The following is a 20,928-nucleotide window of genomic DNA, read 5'->3' on the forward strand; positions in this document are numbered from 1 at the left end:
ATGATGGAGCTCGCTCTGCCCTCTGCGAGCCCTGAACCCCCCTGAGGAACCGGAGAAGGAACTCTGCCTAACTTGCTGCCTGAGCCCTCTGGCTGCAGAAAGCAAGGAAGGGGAGCAAACAGAACAGCACACGTGAGGCAGGGAGTCCTGCGAGAGCCTGGTGCTTGGGGAGGGCGATTAGGTGTCGTTAGAAAGGGAACCGTCAGGAGGAGGCGGGGGCAGAGTGATGCCTGGCCAAGGTGGGCTGTTTGGAGGATCCTGGGTCTGGCAGGTGGGAGGCGGGTGCTGGGGCAGGACGCAGCCTGGGCCTGTTCCAGGCAGTGGGGCGCTTCCCGCAGGTGGCCCTTTGATCTCACCACAAACGGCCTATTTAGCATCTCCAAGACTGGGCCGGGTCCTGGCAGCCAGGGTGGGAAGGTGACGAGACACAGGGCATTTTCTGCCTGGTTCCAGGGTGAGGGATCCACTGCTCCGTGACTCTTACTGCCCACGTGGAGAGTAGCCAGGTTCCAGCTGCCGCTGGGATGGCCGCTTGCCAAGGATGCCCCTGACGGGCCCCCAGGCTGGCTGCCGGGCTGGGGGCAGGAGTGGGGTAGGGATCCCCTGGATGGGGGCGTGTGGGAGGGTTGCGCCCCTGTGCACAGCCCCTTCTGCCAGAACTGACTGACTGGAGCCCCTCCCGGCACTGGAAACATTTCCTTGGGGAGACTCATTTGCTGGGAGAGACAAGGCTGGACATTGCGGCCCTAATACTGAGAAGGTTGAGGTCTCCTCTCCATCCCACACCTGCCATTCCACAGTCAACACTCAAACCACAAGAGACAATCTTGGTACGCGGGCCTCTCACTGTTGTGGCCTCTCCCGTTGCGGAGCAGAGGCTCCGGACACGCAGGCTCAGCGGCCATGGCTCACGGGCCCAGCCGCTCCGCGGCATGTGGGATCTTCCCGGACCGGGGCACGAACCCGTGTCCCCTGCATCGGCAGGCGGACTCTCAACCACTGCGCCACCAAGGAAGCCCTTGTGTTTTTTTTTGTTTGTTTGTTTTTTTAAATGACACTAAACGTTAATGAGTGCTGGAAACAAGCCGCTTCTTTTTCGACTTTTGGATTCTTTCTCTTTATTCATTTGTTTTGGGTGTCTCTGCTTCTCTGATTCCCAAGGAGCACATATTCAGAAGGCCTGTTGGATGAAGGATGACTCTGGAAAGAGGCCGTCTTGCAGATCGCCGTGTTAAGAGAGGAAGCTTGGTTGCGGCTGAAAGGTGTTTAGAGGCAGTGTGTGGACTCACACGGTCCAGGTCTTGGACCTTCCTGTCTTCACCCAGCTGTGTGTCCCCAGGCAAGTCACGTAACCACTCTGAACCTCTGTCTCCTCCTCTGGAACCTGGTAACAATACCCATTTGCTGGGAAGAGCGACTGTGCTGACAGTGGTGTACGTATCCATAGTAGATGCTCAGCGAACATTAAATGCTCCCCATCTCTTAAGAAAGAAAAGTTGGCTTAGGAATAAGCTTTAATTAAAATGTTTTTGTTGTGCTAAGAAGAGGCCAAAAGTCACAAAATTATTTAGAGATTGTTTTCACTGAGTTCAAAAATCCAGGAGACTATTTAATCAACAGTCTGTTTTCTTCCTCACAGCCGCACTGATGTACTCATCTTGGAAGATGCAAATTAAGTAATTGAAGTTTTCAAATTTATTTTATTCGTTACTCACTCATTCACTTATTCTGCAAACAGGTGACCAACACCTACTATGTGTGAGGTCTTGTGCCGCTCCCAGGGATGCCGAAAAGAGGAGGGAGGGAGCTTGGGGCTGCGGGAAAGGGCAAACTCGGGTCGGATAGGTCCCTGCCATTTCCTAACCGTGACCTCCAGTGAGTCATTTTAACTCTGTAGCCCTCAGTTTCCTCATTGGGATAATCAGAATAATAATATTTCCCTTGTAGGGTTGTCGGTGAGGATTAAAGCTAATGCATGTAAAATGCCTGGTGCATGGAGCCAATGGCAGCAGCCTTGGTACTAAGAGGTGGTCCCTGCCCTTTAGTGCCTGCTGGTCTCTTGTGGGGATAGCGGACGAGCAGATACAACCCAGAGTGATTTGTCCCGTGCAGAACTGCATCCCTCTTTCTGCCTCTGCGTGTAAAGGGTGGCACAGGTGGGCTCGAGGACTTCTCGGAGGAGACTGATCAAAGGACATTTCCTTGGGGGTGGGGTGTCTTTTTATCCTGCCCATTTGCAAAAGACCACGGGAAACTAACCGAGTCCCTGACAGTGCTTTTCAAGAAGTTGCTTAGCACTGCAGCAGAGCGGGGCACTGCCCAGAGTCCTGCGGCAGGTTCTTGGGGGAGGGAGTCTGTCTGTCTGGGTGCCCGGCCTGGATGAGTGAGAGCGGCCGCAAGAAAAGGCAGAACTAGTTCCTCCAAGTGTGTTTATCTTGCCGATCTGACCTCAGAGCCCAACCATCCTAATGATTTTTAACGACTATAATGTGTTCTCCCGTCTTGACTGGATCCATTGGCCATGCTACCCGATGGCCGGTTTCCCATGTGCGTCGCCCAGTGGAAGTTGGTTCAAATGCCAGGTGGGATTACGTGGTTGGACTTTTAGCTAAAAAGGCTTTCACTGAGGGTTCCACGTGAGCTCAGGGGGATGGCACCAAAACGAGCCCCTTGGTAAAGCCAGCTGGAAGGGGGTGCCGGCTTCTGGAACCAGCTTTGAAGTCGGGGAGAGCTGAGTGCAACCCCTTACTGGCTGAGCTCTCAGGAGACCAGCTCTGCCTCTCTGGGCTCTGCTGTCTCTTGGTCTCTGTCAGCAGGCAGGACACGAGCTGTCCGCGTGTTTCCTGATCTCTCGCCCTCTCTGGGCTGGAGCAAAGTGGACGATGATTTCTCAAGCACCTCCCAGTGTTGTAATCCTATGACTGACTCTTTAGCCAGCTGGATCCTCCCTGCCAACACCCACCTGATAAATACCTGCCCGTGGTGGACGAGATGGACTCGGACAAGCAATTTCCCAAGAAGGGCTGCGGCGGCCTGGGGTGGCTGCCCTCCTGAGGCCTCACAGAGCGGCTGAGTTTCACGGAATAGCCTGGAAGGTCACTCCACGCCGGCTGCCTCCAGACGAGGAGAACCAGGAATTACCGAGGGCCCTGGGTCCTGTGAACGCTCGCGATGCAAATGTCTCGGGAGAGGCAGAGATTTCTAGAAAGTGAGAGCTCCTCGTCAGCCAGGCAGGGCTCAGGGCCGCTCTCAGCCCCTCAGGCAGGTCCCAGCTCTTGCTTCACCTGGATCCACCCTCTTTTGTAAGCAGTAACATCCCTGCCAGCTCTATCATGGGGACTCCGGCCAGAAAGTGGTAGCGGCCCAATGGCCCAGACCCTCCTGGAAAGGCCGTGTAGCTTCCTGACTGGCTGTGCAGGTGGGAGCCCTGTCCCTGGGGGTCTTCCATCCCCCCCCCACTTCCATTCTACAGACACGAGCACCCTGTAGCAGGCAACATTTGCAGCCACTTACCTATGGCCTCGTGGCCGGGGAGCCATGAGGCAGCTTTGTCCTGGGGCCTGAGTGCAAAGCCCTCACTGTTATTACTGTTACTTCTTAAAAATCTTATGAGTGTTAGGTGAGAAACTTGAGGGCTTGAATTTGAAAGTGTCCCTTTATAGATGACACTGGTTTTCAGCTGGGGGCAATTTTGTCCCCCAGTAATGGCCCTACACCCTGTCCTATTGGATTTATGTCCACAGTCACTTTTCCATCCATGGCTTCTGCGCTGTTTTCATCTCTTACCTGGAATCCTGCACTCTCCTCCTCGCCTCTCCAGGTCTCTCCTGGGTCCAATCTTTGGCTCAAATCACTGTGAAGTGTATCTTTCTAAAGGCAGTTTTTGTTAGTACGCTGGCCAAAAATCCCTCAAGGCTGCCTTTGCTAACAAGAGAGCATCACTTCCTTAGCATGAGAGTCACGACTGGGCTGCTCTTCCTGGGGTCTCCAGAGCTGGTGGGATTCCTCCAAGCTCTGAGAGTATGTGGGTTTTCAGCAAGATGTGGGCTTGGAGGCGGAGACAAAAAGAGAAGAGAACATTGTCCTGACCAGGTTCTCTTGTTCCCTTTACTGTGAGGGAGGCATCCATGTCCCATTTCACTGAAGGAAACTTGAAGCCCAGAGAGGGGAAGCGACTTGCCCGTAGGCACACAGGGACTCGGGACCCAGCGGGTAGTACCGCCCAGCAGGCAGACGATTGTGCTGGAGCTTTGGAGGGCTGGGTGTGAACAGAGTTCCTCACTCCTGTGTGGCCTGTGAGGATTAAAGAGCAACACCCACAAGGGCTGAGCAGAGAGTCAGCGCCCACTGTTAGCTGGTATTATTATTGCCATGATTAGAGAGACCTTTTGTTTTCAGAGCCAGATCTGCCTGCACTCCTTGGGTGACCTTGGAAATTCCTTAAAGTCTTTGATCCTTGGAGCAAAATGTGCAAAACTGCGCTGACAGCACCCCCTGTCCCCCGTCCCCCAGATGCTGGTGCTAAGGGCCTCGTGTCTTGCTTAGCCAGTGTGAACTGCTATTTTTATTTCCATCTCTCTGTAGAGGTTGTGAGAGTTCAAAAAAACAGGAAAGGGGGTTTCAATGCTGAAGAAAGACGGGTGGGGACCAGAGGAGCTGGGAGTCGGCCCTTTAGGGATTCGGGCTTTGGGCAATTTCCCTGGGCTTCTCTGGAAGTGTTGGTAGACAGCAAATGTCCCTCTTGCCTCATCTGGCTGGACATTGCGACATCGGCAAGGAATGAAGGATAATGCTGTCCTGGGAGGGCCACCTTAGTCATGGGAACCAGGGGAAGCTCTCCTGGGAGTGTCCTGCAGACGGGCAGGGCCTGGACGGCGGGATGGGTGGTTAGTCAGGAGCCTGGCGGGCAGGACCTCTCTCTGCAAGTAATCACCTGGCAGGAGCATTCCTGGCCTCCACTGAGCCACACCTGGTGACCTCTGTGTGCCCAGTGGAGGCTGGGATTCCTGAGGCCTCCGAGCTTGCTGGGAGGCGGGCCCCTAGCTGCTCTCCCTCACTCCGCCATCCACTTTCTGGGTGCATCTGGGCAAGTCTGGGCTTTAGGGTTCCCGTCTGTAAAGGAAGCAGCACACCTAGGCCTCTAACGCCCGCATCAAGGGTAAATTCCTCTACATTGGGCTCTTAGCTTCTTATTCGGCCCAGAGCCCGGCACACGGTGGGCCCCCAGTAGCTGTGATGTGAGTAAATGAATGAATGAACGGATGATGGATCAAAATACATCTCCCCCACTTCATTCCAGCCCACAGGATGCTTTGCACTGGGGTCAGCTCAGAGAAGAGTCATCCTCAGAGACAAGGCGGCTGCCTGGCCCAGGTACAAAGATTCTCTCAGAGAGGTGTCGGCGGATTAGGACAAACCCATTAAGGGCCTTAGTGTATTTAGCATTTTACACTCAATATACTTAAGGAGGAAGGGTAATGTTTTGAAATCGGACACATCTTGTTGGTTAAGGCTGGTGTAAGTTATTTTTGGAGGTAGGGCCTGGACATGGCGGCCAGAGCTCATGTGTGGAGGCGAGTTACCGATACAGGAGGTTATGTCTAATTACCTGAAATACCCTCCTCTGTTGAGTGAAAAATGCAGTTTTCATCAGCCCTGTATTAATTATGGCTGCCTAGAGCTGCAATTGGCAAAAGCATGTTTTTAGCTCATGACTCAAGGCTGACTCAACAATGGGGACCGTGCTTTCCATGGCCCCAAGCTGGGCTCCGTTTTTTTCCTGGAAACGCCTAAGTTGTTTTCCAAGCCCTTTGACCGGACCGTGGAGCTTCTCTGGGAGGCTCATCACCCATTTTTGAGCCCCTGGCTTCCCAGCTGGGGGTGGAGGGTGGGGAAGTGACCCAAGCTCCCACACTGACTGCACGGCAACCTGAAGACGCCTTTGGAAAGGTGAGCAAACGACATTTAGATTCGAAACTGTGAGGCTTGGATTTGAAGCCAGCACTTTCTGACTTTGAACTTACACTGTTTTTTTCCATTGCTCTTTGGGGACCTTGTTCAAGTCACCTGCAGGGCTCAGGGTGTCTGTCCCAGGAGTGAAATAGTCCCAGGAAGGTGGATCTTGCTTCATCTAAGCCGTGGCCATGCTACTCAGGACTGAACTTGTTTCTGGTTTCATCTGAAGGCCTTTAAGGACGTGCCAGATTACAAAACATGAAGGACTTTCCGGGTGGGGAGAGAGGACTTGGTCATAAATCCCGGCCTTGATTCTGGATGGATTGATTGAACATCCACTCCTGTTTGTGAGACAAACAGCTTCCCATCTCATTTATCTTCTCACCCGTGACTGTCTCCTTTCTTGAGTTGCCTCCCAGGCCTGACCTCAGAATGACTGCTTGGAAGGTTTCTAGGTGCCTGGCACGAGGGTGTGTGTGATGTGAGATGCCTGGAAAGTTCCCCGGACCCCCCCAGAAAGCATCCACCTCCCTCCTGACCATTTGGCTCTCTGAAGCTGACAAGCCAGGTCTCATTGCTGGTCCTCTTTCAGCTCCAGTCCTGGAGGTGGGACTCGTAGACCCATTTGACAGATGAGGAAACCCAGGTTCAAAAAGGCAAAGTGACTTTTTCCAGACAAGACGAGAGACCAGGTTCTGGTTGGTCCAGACCTGCCTTGGACTTTCTGGAAAGGATGAGGTGAGGGTCCTATTAATCACCAGTCAGTACCCTTCCATGGGCAGCCAGGGCGTATGATGGCCCAAGAGTGTAATCAGTGTAAGTTACCCTCCTAGTGGTGAGTCCATGCTTAGCTCTTCGCATCCATGAGCCCATTTTCTTCCCTCCTAGGCACCTGAGGGCCTGGGTTTTATCATTCCATCTTTTCAGATGAGTAAAATGAGGCATAGAGAGAAGTTAGGCACCTCATTCACAATGAGGCAGCCCAGATGCCCAGGATGACCCAGCTCAACGTGGTCCAGCCCGACTGCAGCCCCTCCAAGAGCAGGTTCCTTGCAGCCCCCTCTATGGCATGTCTCATCCATTGTGTGTGTGCCTTGAAGGACGGTGTGTGGGGAAGGAGGTCAATGAGGCAGGGGTGAGACAGACGGTACCTCCTTGGGGACTTACAAGGCATGCCAGCGCTTTAAGGACCTGAAAAAGATCTGCTGTCACCGTGGCATTAACTTTGTCTAACGCTCCAGTTCTCTAACTTGTCCAACCACAGAAGGTCTTTTCCTATCTTTTTGTTTTGTTTTATTTTCTCTTCTCTTCCTTTTCCCTTCTGTCCTTTTCTTTCTGCTCTCTCTCCTTTCTCCATCTCCTTCTGTATCTCTTTGTCTGTCCCTCTCTCTCTTACAAATCACCGGAGACCACAGGCTCTTTGGGAAACAGGGTCTTGGGATGCTGAGGCGGAAACTGCTCAGATTCGTCTGAACAGGTATTCGTTTCAGTGCCTGCTTTGGGCCTGGTCTGGGGAAGCCTCACCATTCCTGCTGACAACCAGCACAGGCCCCGTCGCCGTCCTCGTTTCCGCAGGGAGCACACAAAGCTCCTGGTCGGCAGTGGCGTTCATGGCTTCCAAGGCTGGAGGTCTATGCCTGTGCCTTGGGTTCAGCCCCCTCTCCACTCCTCCCTCCCGTGACCCCGGGTTCTTTAAATGTGTTGGGTTGGACCCAAGTTCGGCTGATGTTGCATCTTCTACTTCCGGCTGACCTCTGGCATCCAGTTATCCTTCCCTTGGCGTCAGCTCTTGGGCCAGGGATTGAGACCTGCTCATCCGTTGTGCCGCTGGGGGTGAGAGGAGGGGGCCGATGGTGATGGTTCATCTCCATACAAATGAGCTGGCCCGTCCGCACTTGCATCCATCCCCACCACGACAACAGGAAAGACGGGATCCACCAAGACTGTCTTCACATCTTGTTCTCTGGTCAGAGCTGTTCCCAACTGTCAGAGTGACACATGGCTCCCTGACACAATGGCCGTTGCAACACTTTTCTTTTTCTTTTTTTTTTAAGATTTTGAATGCTGGGAAATGTTCAGCTCCTTTGAGATACCTTTGGTTGACTCTGATGCTTAATTCTTGTCTCCAAGACAGGGCCTCGCTCATCCTTTCCTCTAGCTGCCAGACCTGTTGTTTTTAATGGAACTTTCTCTGAAGATCTTAAAACAACTTTTAATCAAATAGTGATGATTCATTTCTCGATGGGACGGCAGAACGAAAAGATTAAGATTTGCAGTTCCTCCTGGACCAATTCCCCTTTTATCTCCTCATCTCCTTCCCTGTCTTCCTTCCCTACCCTGCCCAGCATCCTTTGGTCTCCTCTCCAAGCCTCAGTTAGCTGATGGGAGGGGATGCTTGGTCAAGGGCGCTGTCGTGGGTGGTCCAGACTGTTGAGGGCATTTGCTCTCTGCATCTTCAACTCTGGGGAGATGGGCTGCTGACATAAGTGGGAACGTCTTCCTAGGAGATTTCAAAGCATTGGAGACTCACCTGTTGATGGTGAATTACAAAGAAAAATAAAGAGAGGCAAAATATCCCAAAGGCATTACTTGGACAAGAGCATCTGACCTCCCCACCGGCCCCGCCCCCAGCATTCAAACCCCATGATCTCAGGCTTCCCAGATGGTCAGAGTTTGCTATTGGTGGGCAGGAGTAACACAACAGAGAGGAAGGAAGACAACTAATGTTTGTTGAGAGCTTCCTCTGTGCCGTGTGCTTTTTTTGTGCCTACAGATTTTGTCACTGTGAGCCAATAATACTAACAATGAGGCTAGCAAGCCCACACAGGGTCACTATATGCTGGACATTGTTCTTGGTGCTTTGCGTATACTAATTTAATTTTCACAGCAGTCTTATTAAGTGGAGACTATTATTATCCGATTTTGCAGTAGAGGGCTTTGGAGCACAGAGATGTTCAGTAACTTGATCAGGGCCACATAGTTCAGAGGTGATGGAGCCAGAAATCAAACCTAAATTGTCTGACACCAGGGTCTGTGCTACTGTCCATTTCTTCAGACTGCAAATTACTTAGTAAGGATGGGTTCTCCCAGACTTTTGTAGGTGCTGGGGACAGGGATGTTGACTGGGGGTGGGGGCCTGGGACGGCTGCTCATGCAGACCTCAGCTCTAACACCAATCTAAACACAATTCTCCCAAACATGCTTCCATAGGTGAGAGCACGAGTTGGGATGCTCTCTCTCAAGCCAGGGATGGTAGGGGGTGGCTGTGTCACCATGACACACAAGCAGACCCCTGCTCTGGGAAAATGACAGGAAATGGGCCACAGAATAAATCTTAGGTGGACAGGGTTGGACCATTTCTTATTGAGGAGCTCTCTTTGAGATCAGAAGGTAGTTCTGTTCACTACGCAATAGACTCTCTGTGGTCCTGACTCTGGGGGGCTTCCTACCTTTACCAATTCACCCTTTGGTGGCCTGAGTTGCAGTATCCCTGCCGACGTTGTTCCAGCCAGTGAGGCAGAGACGGGACAGGGTGGTAGGTGGGATGGAGGTGCCAGGATGATCAGAGGCAGGGTCTGGCCCTGAGTGTGGGAAAAGCGAATGGAATACTGTCCGGTCAGGTGTGTTACTGGCATGTGTGTTTCCTGATGTATATTTGCATCTACTCTTGTTTCATCTTACTTCATTTTCTTGTCCTCTTATGGAACAACTCCGTGCAGTGGGGGTCGATTTCCACTCTCCCAAGTGGAAGCAGAGATGAAGCGGCCCGTGGTCCACACAAGGCACGTGTCTGGAACCAGGATCTGCATTTTCCTCTAGGTTGGCCTGTGGTTCCACCGCTTGCTGGGCCTTGGCCTTCAAGCCCGCGGCCGTTCTTTCTTTCCCTTTTCCTCCCTTTCTCCTCTGAGTCTTTTGTGGCACAGGGTGGGCAAGGAGAGGGGGGCCTCTTAGCCTGCACACCCCTTCTCCTCGGCCACTGCAACAGGTCTGGAGCCAGCTTGGCCTTGGAGCATGCCAGGTTTGGCACTGAACGCAGCAGCCCCTTTGGAGTCGAAATTTGGTTTCCTCTTGGAAAAAGGCTGCTTCCTGATTGCTAGAAAAGGAGAAGAAAGTCTTAAAAAGGCTCTGGTGTTCCTGTTGGCTTCCAAACCAATAGCCTCCAACATTTTGATGATTTAAGTGTTGATAGATTAAAAACATGTGGTCCATGTTTCCCCTGAATTCAAATGCATGTTGAACTTAAAGGAAAGTTTTAAAAAAAAATATATCAGAGAAATAGTCTGGGTTTTACTCAATGCCCTGTTGGAAAACTTGGCGTAAGGTATTTGCAGAGTACGTGGGCCCTCATAAAATGGCTTCAGTTGGCCTGGAGGCAGAAGGGACTTGTATGGACCCCACATTCCCCCAGGACTAGAAGACCCAGGTTGGTTTCCTGTAGCTCTGCACACTGGGGAAGGCCGAAGATTCGAGGAAAAAAATAAAGCTTCAACATTCTCCTTTCTGGAGACCCCCTTCCATCCTAATTTTTCCCAAAGTATATACATGTCTGGCCAGTGAGCCTCTATGGGGCATCTCCTAGGTGCCAGCATTCCTGGTGGATTGTATTTAACCTCCTCGTGCTGGTTCTTTCTTGTCCCATGCCCCATCCAGCAGAGCCACTCACTGTTCCCGCCTCTCCGCCTTTGCCCCTGCTGATTTCCCTACCTGGCATGTCCTTTCCCAGGCTTTAGCCAGATCTTGTCCGTTCACACCCACAATACACACCCCGGTGCTTTATCCAGAATCTGTGCTCCATCAGCATTTGGAGTGATGTCCAAGGACTCACAGAGAGATGAGCCTCTGGCAGATCCAGGACCTGTGATGAAATCCATAATTAGTCCTTCTTAGACTCAGCACGTTGAGCTGCGTGGAGGGATGCTGGCCTTTGCTCCTGCCGCCAAGCTCCACCCCATCATTTTGGGAGGGTTTTCTCTGGCCCCTTCCCTCTCCTTCTTTGTTTACTGTAGGCAATGATTTTCACTTAATAGAACAGGGAAGGGATTCCGCTTTCACGTGGTTGGGAAGCAGAGGCCCACACAGACATCCGTGGAGCTCATGGCCAAGCCCAGGAGTTGGTAAATCTGTTGGGGAGAGCCCTGATCCCAACAGCTCGCTGGGAACAAGGCCTATAAGTAGCTGCTGCCAGTCAAAGCATAATGATTTCAATCTTCTCGCTGTATAAATAAACAGTGTTGTTCAGGAGTTCTCCTGGGCTGCAGTTTTGGCCTGTACGTCTCAAAGGCTTACAGACGATACAGCTGGAATTTTCGGCGAAGGCAAAGGAACTGACATTGGGGGAGTGACTCCCGTGTACCCGACCCCGTGGGAGACATTTAAATAGGTAACCCCATTAAACCCTCCTGCCAACCCAAGAATCGATATTGTCCCCATTCAACTTACGAGCAAGAGGAGGCCCAGAGACAGCAGGAAGCGTGCCGGCGATCAGAGGCCAGGGACAAGGAAATGTGCTCACATCTGTGGGGTTGCAGAACCCTGGCTCCACCACGCTCCCTCATTGTCTCAGGCATCCTGCAACAGCCTGACAAGATCAATATTTTTGTAAGACTTGTGTTTTCCCTTGGTAATATAAATAACACGTTTTTTTTCTTTACAGGAAAGTTTGAAAATGGAGAAATGCACCAAGAAAATTAAAATCACCTGTATCCTTGCCACATAAATATGTTTTGTTTATGCCCTCCTGATGTTTAGACAGATAAGCAGTTAGATCTGAGAAAGAGAGACGACCTTACAGACGCACGCACTGATGGATAGACATTTTTAAAAACAGAGCTGAGAGAAGAGAGCAGGTTCTGTTTTGCAGGGTTTTTTGTTCACTTAACATTGATGATGCGGTTCTGATGGCCACTTTCTGTGGGGGCTCAAGGACGTGAAATGACTCATCTGTGCTTACACAGGTGGGTAGGATCCATTTGCCTTCCTGTCACCTCCCTGCCTCCTCTCTCTCTGTCCCCATATTCAGCTGCATTGGGACATAAATCAACGGGTCCATTTGTATCTTTCCAGGTGCACTGGATTGCTATAGGTTCATGTTTCGGTCCTGACTCTGTGACTTACTAGCCATGTGGCCTTACAGGACTCAGCTTTTTTTTTTTCATCTCTAAAATGGGTACATTTTGATTCAAAGTTCTAGTGAATCTGAAAGTGTTTGGTGAAGAGCGCTCTACAGATTATCTTTCCAGCTTTGGGAACATGGTCGAGCATAGGTTTGGGTTTTGAAAAGTTAGTTTTGCCACTGGTTTACTGTGAAAGCTTGGGAAAGCTGTTTAACCGCTGTCTCAGTTTTCACACCTGTAACATGAAGACAGTGATAACTCCCTCATGGAATTTTTGTGAGGATAATAATAATATCCTGAGGTTTATCCTGAGAAACTGAGGATTGAGGGTATGCAGCTAGGAAAACGGATCTGAGATGCACAGATACCCTTTGAAACTGGAAATCCTTTTTTTTTTTTTTTTTTTGGCGGTACGCGGGCCTCTCACTGTTGTAGCCTCTCCCATTGCAGAGCACAGGCTCCGGACGTGCAGGCTCAGAAGCCATGGCTCACAGACCCAGCCACTCCGCGGCATGTGGGATCTTCCCCGACTGGGGCACGAACCCGTGTCCCCTGCATCGGCAGGCGGATCCTCAACCACTGAGCCACCAGGGAAGCCCCAAAAGGGAAGTTCCCTTCTGAAAATCAAACAGGATAGAGACATCCCACATGTAGCAACAGAGAGGCTCCAGACAACAGGCAGTGTCCAGAGTTCATTACCTTTCCCCTCTGCTCCAAGTCAACACATGCTTAGTTACACAGAGGAACTAGGCTGTGACCTATTATACCTTAAAAATGAAATAACTGCAAACATGGAGGGAAAAAGTTGTTCATCAAAAGGTACATCAAGGGAATATATAACATAAATTGCCCAAGAAAATAGTCAAAAAGTTTTGACAAATACTTCTCTATAATATTGAAAATATTATTGAAAAGATAATCCTTTTAAGATAGAGCACAAGAAGAAATTATAAAACCACATAAGCGGATGTAAAGTGAGCTGGCAGAACTCAAGAAAAAAACTGACGTGAAAAAGACAAATGTTACATAAATTAAAGCGCCATTAGAGTCTTTAAAAATTAGGGACGTCCCTGGCAGTCCAGTGGTTGGGACTTCGCCTTCCAGTGCAGGGGGTGTGGTTTCGATCCCTGGTTGGGGAGCTAATATCCCATATGCCTCATGGCCAAAAAACCAAAACATAAAACAGAAGCAATATTGTAACAAATTCAATAAAGACTTTAAAAAAACAGTCCACATAAAAAAAGTCTTAAAAAAATTAGAATTAACATGACAGAAAGCATCATCAAAGACATGATGGCTGGGCTAACTCTCTCAGCCCTGTTGGCATTTTGAATAGGACATTCATCATAGGGCTAGATTCCTGTACATTGAAGGACATTTAGGGTTCTGAACCCTCATCCCCCAAATGCCAGTTATACCCACCCCTGCCCTAGTTATTGTGTCAACCAAAAATACCTTCCCACTTTCAAAGTACAAGGATATGAAAATGATTAAAAAGATGATGTATCTTTATAATAGACAGGTAGATAAGAGAAATATGACACATGCACAGATTTGACTCTCTTTAGGAAGAGACCAGAACAAATGACACAGAAAAATATTAAATGATATAACTGAAGAAAACTTTACTTAGATAAATAAAGGGCTGATCTGAAGGTACACGATATCCCAGGAAAACATGAAATAGAATAAGTGAGCAACACCAATGTACACCCCTGTGAAAAATCTGGATTTCAAGAGTAAGGATAGGGAATTCCCTGGTGGTCCAGTGGTTAGGACTCGGCACCTTCACTGCTGTGGGCCCAGGTTCAATCCCTGGTGAGTGAACTAAGATCCTGCAAGCCGCATGGCACAGCCAAAAATGAAAAAAAAAAAAAAAAAAAAAGTAAGGATAGAATTCTATTGGCTTCTAGGAGAAAATGCAAATTTTAAGATATAAAGGAGAAAAAAAGCATTATCTTAGAATTTTCCACAACTATAGTGAATGCCAGAAGACTAATGTCTACCAAGTGGTAATGGTAGGAATAAAAGGTGGTCTTCAAGAATTTTAAGCCAGTCCTAACAAACCCCAAACAAATATCTCTTTATTTCAATCAGAAAAAACAATTTAAGCCAAGTTATATTGTCTTAAAATTCAGATATAAAGGTTTTAGAACTATTGACAAGCATGCACAAACTCACAGATTGTACCATCTTAGGAGTCTTTCAGGGAAAATAAACACAGTTTATTTCCCCAATTAAACATCCTAATTTCTTTTGTATTTTAACAAATTACGACAAAAAGATGAACTAAAGTAAATAATGCAGGAATGGTGACATCATGGTTAGATGGTAAATATCATAGTTAGTATCAATAAATATAAGACTAAGACTGACCAACTGAAATTTTTTTCACTGAACAAAACATAAATGTTGTAAAGCTGGACAGTAGTAAGATAACAGAAGTATGTTGAGAGGTAGGGAGGGAGAAGTATATGGTGTTAATTTCTTCCTTCTTCATATCGGGGAGTTAATAGTCTAAAATTAAAATGTAATTTAAAGATGACTCCAATTCAAAGTGTGCTATAATCTCTTTTGTTAATTTAGAGGGATCTTTTAGGAAGGAGATCATATCCCATGTAGTGAAGAAAATGGATCTGAAATAAGTCTTTCAATTTTACTTGGGCTTCTTTCTTCTTCCTGTCAATTAAAATATAAGAGAGGTTAGTACTTTTAAATATTCAAACTAATGTGCATAACACGTTCCTCTTTTTGTCCCCTTATTTTTCTTTCACTTTATCATCTCTCTGTCCTTTTATCTATCTTTGAACATAGAATAATGGTTGGAATGACGTTTACCAAATATCAATTACCATTGTTTCTGAGTGGTGGAATTTTAGATAATTGTTTTACTGGCCCTTTTGGACTTTTTTGTATTGCTGGCATATTTTCACAATGATCATGTATTATATTTATTAAACAAATGAAGTCAATATTCTAGACAAAGTGAAGCAATCACAAAGGAGGCAAAAGGCAAACCTAATTTTTTTTTTCATCCCCAGTCTAAAATGAGAGGTACCTATCTGAGCTGCCCATTCTCTGGACTCAAATTCTAATAACGGCTGTAAACTGACCTTTCCTGTTCCTATTCTTTCCCCAAGAATATCTGAATTGCTTTAGAACTCAGGTTAAGTCTAAAAGAAATGGAGTCATACAATGGGATTGAGGACAAGGTCATACGCATTGAAGTTGGTTATAAAGGACATATTTATTTAACTATGATTAGATGATATTATAGACCCCAATGTTTCTTTCCTTGAGAATTGTCAGACACAGAGGCAGGTATGACTAAGGTAATCTGTTATGACTCATTTGGATACTGACTGGTGTCATCTGTTGATTCACTTCCCGTAATATCTCATAATAATAATGTGTAGTTAAGGTTTAGTATATATAATGCTCTTTATTTGCACTCTGCTAAATACTTTCACATATGTAATCTCATTAACAATCTGTGGGAGAGGCAGTATCATAACTATTTTACAGACTAGGAAACAGAGGTTCAAATGACTCCGACAGAAGTCTAACTTTCAAGTCAGAAATCTGAACTAAAATCTTAATTTGTAGATGAATGTGTGGGAAGAAGCAGGTTAGTACCTGAACTTTAGAATTTATTTCCTAAGCCAGTGGTTTATCACTTTATGAAACCCCAATATACCTAAGGACATGTGATAGCTCCTCTGTCCATCCATGTCACTTGGGTGGGACTTATTTCATTCTACGAATCCAAGATTGTGCAGGTGACCTGGACAAGGGCTCACAGTGCATTCCATTGCTCTGGGCACCATGATTAGTTCAGGGATAGGTACTCCAGGTGGTCCATGGGAGTGAACACTGGGGCTTTTACTGGTGTGACCAGTAAAAAGGAATTCTATTTTCTGTGAGCATAATAGCAGCAAGGATGATGCAAGCCTGTACCTACTAAGGACCACTACATGGATCCCAAGAATAAAGCCAACACAGAGGAAAAGAGAGCCAAGAGGTGGGGCTGGACTAGATTTCCATTGCATTGTGGAAGCTCCTGGATCCGGCAGTTCCTGAATCAATCCACCATGGACTTCAGAGATACACAAGACGAGTCCACTTTTTGCTTTATTGAGTTGGCTTTTGGTCACTTGAGGCTGAGTGGCCCTTATGTATTTGGAAGCCTCACACAAAGCAGAGCAGCCGTGGTATCTAGCTCTCCTGATTCCCAGTGTGGACTCCTTCCACCGGACTCTCTAAGATACCCTGCAGCAAATTACACCACATTTCAGTCCCCTCAGGATGTGAATTTGTTTGTGGAAGAGGATGCCTTACTCACATACTTTAAACCCTGTATCTCAGGAAAGGCTTTCCCATGAACATTGAATAGATGAGTGAATCGCAACGAAAATGGTGCCACTTGGAAAGTTTTGTTTTAAATGATCTAAATTAGAGGAACAGTCTTTTCCTTTTAATGTGCATATAAAATCACTGCACTTTCCTGGTTAACAATATAAGTCCCATTCTCATTATCAGAATCATAAAAATGAGCGAGGTGACAGTTTCTTTTTAAAATGCAAAGTGTTTTATGTCAGAAGTGATGAGAAATTAGATGGCGACTCTCCATCTATGCAGGTATAAAAGGGTGAGTTTCTTTCTGTCGGTATTTTTCACAATCATGATCCAATTTTCTTGCCTTAAAAAAACATGGTTTTATATACCATTAGCTTAAGGAAACAAGAGAATACACACAAACCCTTGCATTTTTATGGAGACAAAGAGAAGGCAGTGAGCTGTTCAAAAGGAAAGTTATAAATGTAATGATAGGAAGGCCACGTGATGCCCATTAATTCAAAAGGGGCCCATTATTGGATTGTGATCTGATTGTGTTTACAAATATATAGCCAGAAGGCTTTTAATTTTGGGACAATTTCATTGTTCATAGATAGATATCCAGCTACAGATATGAAATCTATGAAATTATGTGCTTATGTGTTTTAAATGAGATACAGCTCCTCTCTTTTAATGCAATAATATTCCTATTTTATGATCTATGGTTGCCCAAAGTTGGGGCAATTTTATAACAATCTTATTTGAAATATCATAATAGATGAAAGATGTAAATAATGTGATGTTTAGAGACCTGGTTGAAATTTGAATTCAATGGAATTTCGCCACCGCTGGAGCTAACAAGGACAGACTTTATTAAATTGCACAGATTGGATTCTTCTTGCCTTTCCAGCCACTTCTTGCCTCCTTGCTGTTTATTTTTCTTTTAAGCCCGAGTTCAATAAATAAACCCAACTAACAATTAAAAAGTCCCCAAATGATGCTAGATTGAAAAATTCAAAAATAGCCTGGCTGGCACTGCACTTGCAGTGGAGTTTGATTAAATTCTCTAATTGCATTCGAACGGGTGGGGACAATCACAATGTGTTGGTGCTTTTAGCACGAGCTGTGGATGAAAAACTTCAATTACACTAAAAATGGAAAATGTTCATAATAGATAAATGCTCTTCCTATCTGAGAGCTGCTTTTTAAATATTACATAACTGATTTGGATGAGATACTATTTATTCTATTCCTATTGTACCCTGCCAATTGATTTATACCCTTGCCCCAAACCTAGAAATCTTCTTTCTTCTCTGGCGGAAACCCATTGCCAGTAGCTGGCTTGGCCAAAAGAGCTCTTTTCCTAGCCAGAGACTGGATGTCCTGTGGTAGGGATGATGGAGTCTGAAAATTTCTTGGAGAGAAGGAGGAACAAAGACTGGGGAGGATGTTAGCGGTACATTTGGAGCAACTACTGTTGATTTGGACTCTGCTGTGGAAGGTGGGTGAGTTAGGGACAGGGGAGAGGATAAGACAGATCCTCAGAGAACTGCCCATTTCCAAATGCTGCCTTGAACCAAATGTGCCCCCATCTTCTTGGAAAATGGATGCCCATCACACAGCTCGGTTCAAACATCACCTCCTCCAGGAAGTCTTCCCTCCCTGCCTCCTCTGAGCTCCTGGGATGCTGTGTATCCTCTATGGTGGCATGGTCTGCATTTGATGAGGTCATTGTTCAGACCACCTCCTCCCACCCCACCGCACCCTCGGAGCTCCCTGGGTTCAAAGTCCATATCTGGGTTCTCTGTGTCTAGCCAGGTGGTTCCCTGGAGCTGGTCATCACCCGCTTCTGTATCTCCTCCTCACTGGAAGGCAGGAGCTTTCGAATCACACAAACCTTGAATCCTGCCTTGGCAATTTGCAGATGGGTAGCTGTCTTCACCCTTTGAGCCTTGGTTTCCCCACCAGTAAAATGGGGTAAGACCACCCATCTCATAAAATTGCTGAGCAGGGTTAATGGAAATATAAAAGGTGAAGGCAGCTAGTATAGGTGCCGAGAGCATATAGTAGACCCTCAGTAGATACCAGATTATTGCCTTTCTGCTCTCTTTTCCTTAATTCACTCTTTTTCTTCCTGATCTCCCTCATTTTAACCACCACCACCACCATCACTGTCAACATAAAATGAATATTTACTAAGTGCTGAACACTGTGTTGAGAGCTTTTCCTAGATAATCTCATTTAATTCCCCTCCTTCTTCTCTTCTTTGTCACACACTGCCTCAGTGTCCCCAGCTCATGGGCTCCCTACAGTTTCTTGTATGGGTCCCACAGGAGGACCCAGCCCAACCTCACTCCAGGCCCTGTGACAATCCTCGTTACAGTCATGACCTCACTTTCTGATGGGGCCGGCCTTATATTGTTGTAGCCTAGCGACCCAATGTCCACAACATCAGAGAGCAGCCAGGGAATCTTCCCACAAGACTGAACAGATCAGATGGCACTGCCTTGAACCACATGGTGCCTGCCTCTCCAGTCGCCCCCTCTCCCCGGTCCATATATCTGGTCTCTGTCCCCCTCCCATGCCTCGGCTCTGCCGTCCAGAACCTCCAAGTGACAGCCTCCCCTGACCTGCCCTGGGCTCCTGCGATCCTGAGCCCGCCTGCCAGTCTCAGCCATTCCTGCCACCTAGGTTACCTCCCATCGTGCCTCAGGCCTACCTGAGCTCCTCCAGGTGTGACATGTTCTCTCGGTCCCCTCCTGTGCTCTTTCCAACACCCTCCTGCTCTTCTGGCTTTTGCTGCCCTTCCCATCATTCCTTCTTCTTCGTTCATTCTCTCTCTTTTCTCCCCTTTCCCATTGGCTGTAACTTTTTATGGCAGGTCCTAGTGTTTCTGATGTGCACAGGATAGAACCACTGCTCTGGAGGAGGCTGAACCCAGTGGGGAAGACAGAACCACAACCACAAAACCCTTTACACTGTGGAACCTAGATAAATGCTGTGTCTCACACATTGGTTCAAATAACCAAAGTGCAAGGTCAGGATGGGGCGACTCAGCTTTGTGGAAGCACGTGAGGGAAGTGCCTTGGGGATCTTTTTCAATATAGGTCCATTGGATGACATGACAGTTCATAAAAAGCTAACGGGATTTGAGGCTGCATTACAAGGGGGTCAGAGTTTCGAACGAGGGAGATGGGAGCTCTGGGCTTTTCGGCTTTGTTCCTTTATGCCTCAGGTGTTAGATCAGTTCAGAGTTGGGAGTGGGCTCAGTTAAAAAAAAAAAAAAGCAAACTGGAGGATATGTACAGTAAAGCCATCAGTCGGAGGTCAGGGAGGTCTTGTCACCTGTACAAGAGGGGAAGGATTGAGTGAGTGCCTGAAGGGCAGTGGGCTTGTTTCACTGGGAGTAGTACATGATCCTGCCCACAATTTTCCAGGGGTGGGGCTGCCTGAGAAAAGAGGGCACAGGCATCAGAGGGGCTTGGGAGAGGAAAATGAGACACACATCAATAGGAAGCTGACTTTGGCAGAGACTAAGGAAGAGCTTTGAAAGCAGCTGAGCCGAACCCACCCACCCTTGTTTGAGGGACGCGTTACCCTGGCTTTGAAGATGCTCAAGCAGGAGTGTCCCATCCGAGGGGACGCTGGGCAGAGGGTTGGTGTCACAGGCCTAAACCTGGTCTCCTTGCCTCCCAGCCTTTCCATAGCTGGTACCTTCACGAGGCTGAATCACAGCACGTGGCACTGTCCTCCTCTTCCTCCCTCACCCAACCTTCAGAGCATCTCAAAGGCGATCTGGGGGAGAACTTAGTTGGATCCCATTCCAAAGGAATTGTCACCAACCTTAGACATCACCCTCTCCTCCAGTTCCTGTTTCTTTCTCTCTTCCCTTTCCCCTCTGCATGAGCATTGCCCACCAGGAACCTGTGGGCCACGCTGGTTCCCTCTCTCACTATCTATGGCCAGTGGTGCCCACCACTCCCATGGCTGCTTCTCACATCTCTGGCTTCCTCTCCTTCCCCACTGCCCACATCCCAATGTCCTCCAACCCTTCATCTCTCGACAGCAGTCACAGGCCTGAAATGGGTCCCATCGGACCAAAAGAGGGTGTTGCAAGACTTGGTTCCTTTTGGAGGCTCTAGGGGACATTCCACCTCCTTGACTTTTCCATTTTCTGGAAGTTGCCAGTTCTTGGTGCGTGGCATCTTCCCCATCTTCAAAGCCAGCAGCACCGCGTCTTCAAATCTCTGATTCTGACCTTCCTGCCTGTATCATGAGGATCTCTGTGATGACACTGGACCGAAATCACCCAGGATCACTTCCCCATCTCAGTATCCTTAACTTAATCACATCAGCAAAGTCCCTTTTGCCATCCAAAGTGACAGATTCACAGGCTCTGAAGATCAGGACATGGGCATCTTTGGGGACCATTATTCTGCCGACCACAAGCCTCTGCTACACTGCCTGCAGAGTTGCCACTTTTTTTTTTTTTTTTTTTGCGGTACGCGGGCCTCTCACTGTTGTG

This window comes from Leucopleurus acutus, assembly GCF_964270905.1.
Source record: "Leucopleurus acutus genome assembly, chromosome: 1".
NCBI classification, from domain to species: Eukaryota; Metazoa; Chordata; class Mammalia; order Artiodactyla; family Delphinidae; genus Leucopleurus; species Leucopleurus acutus.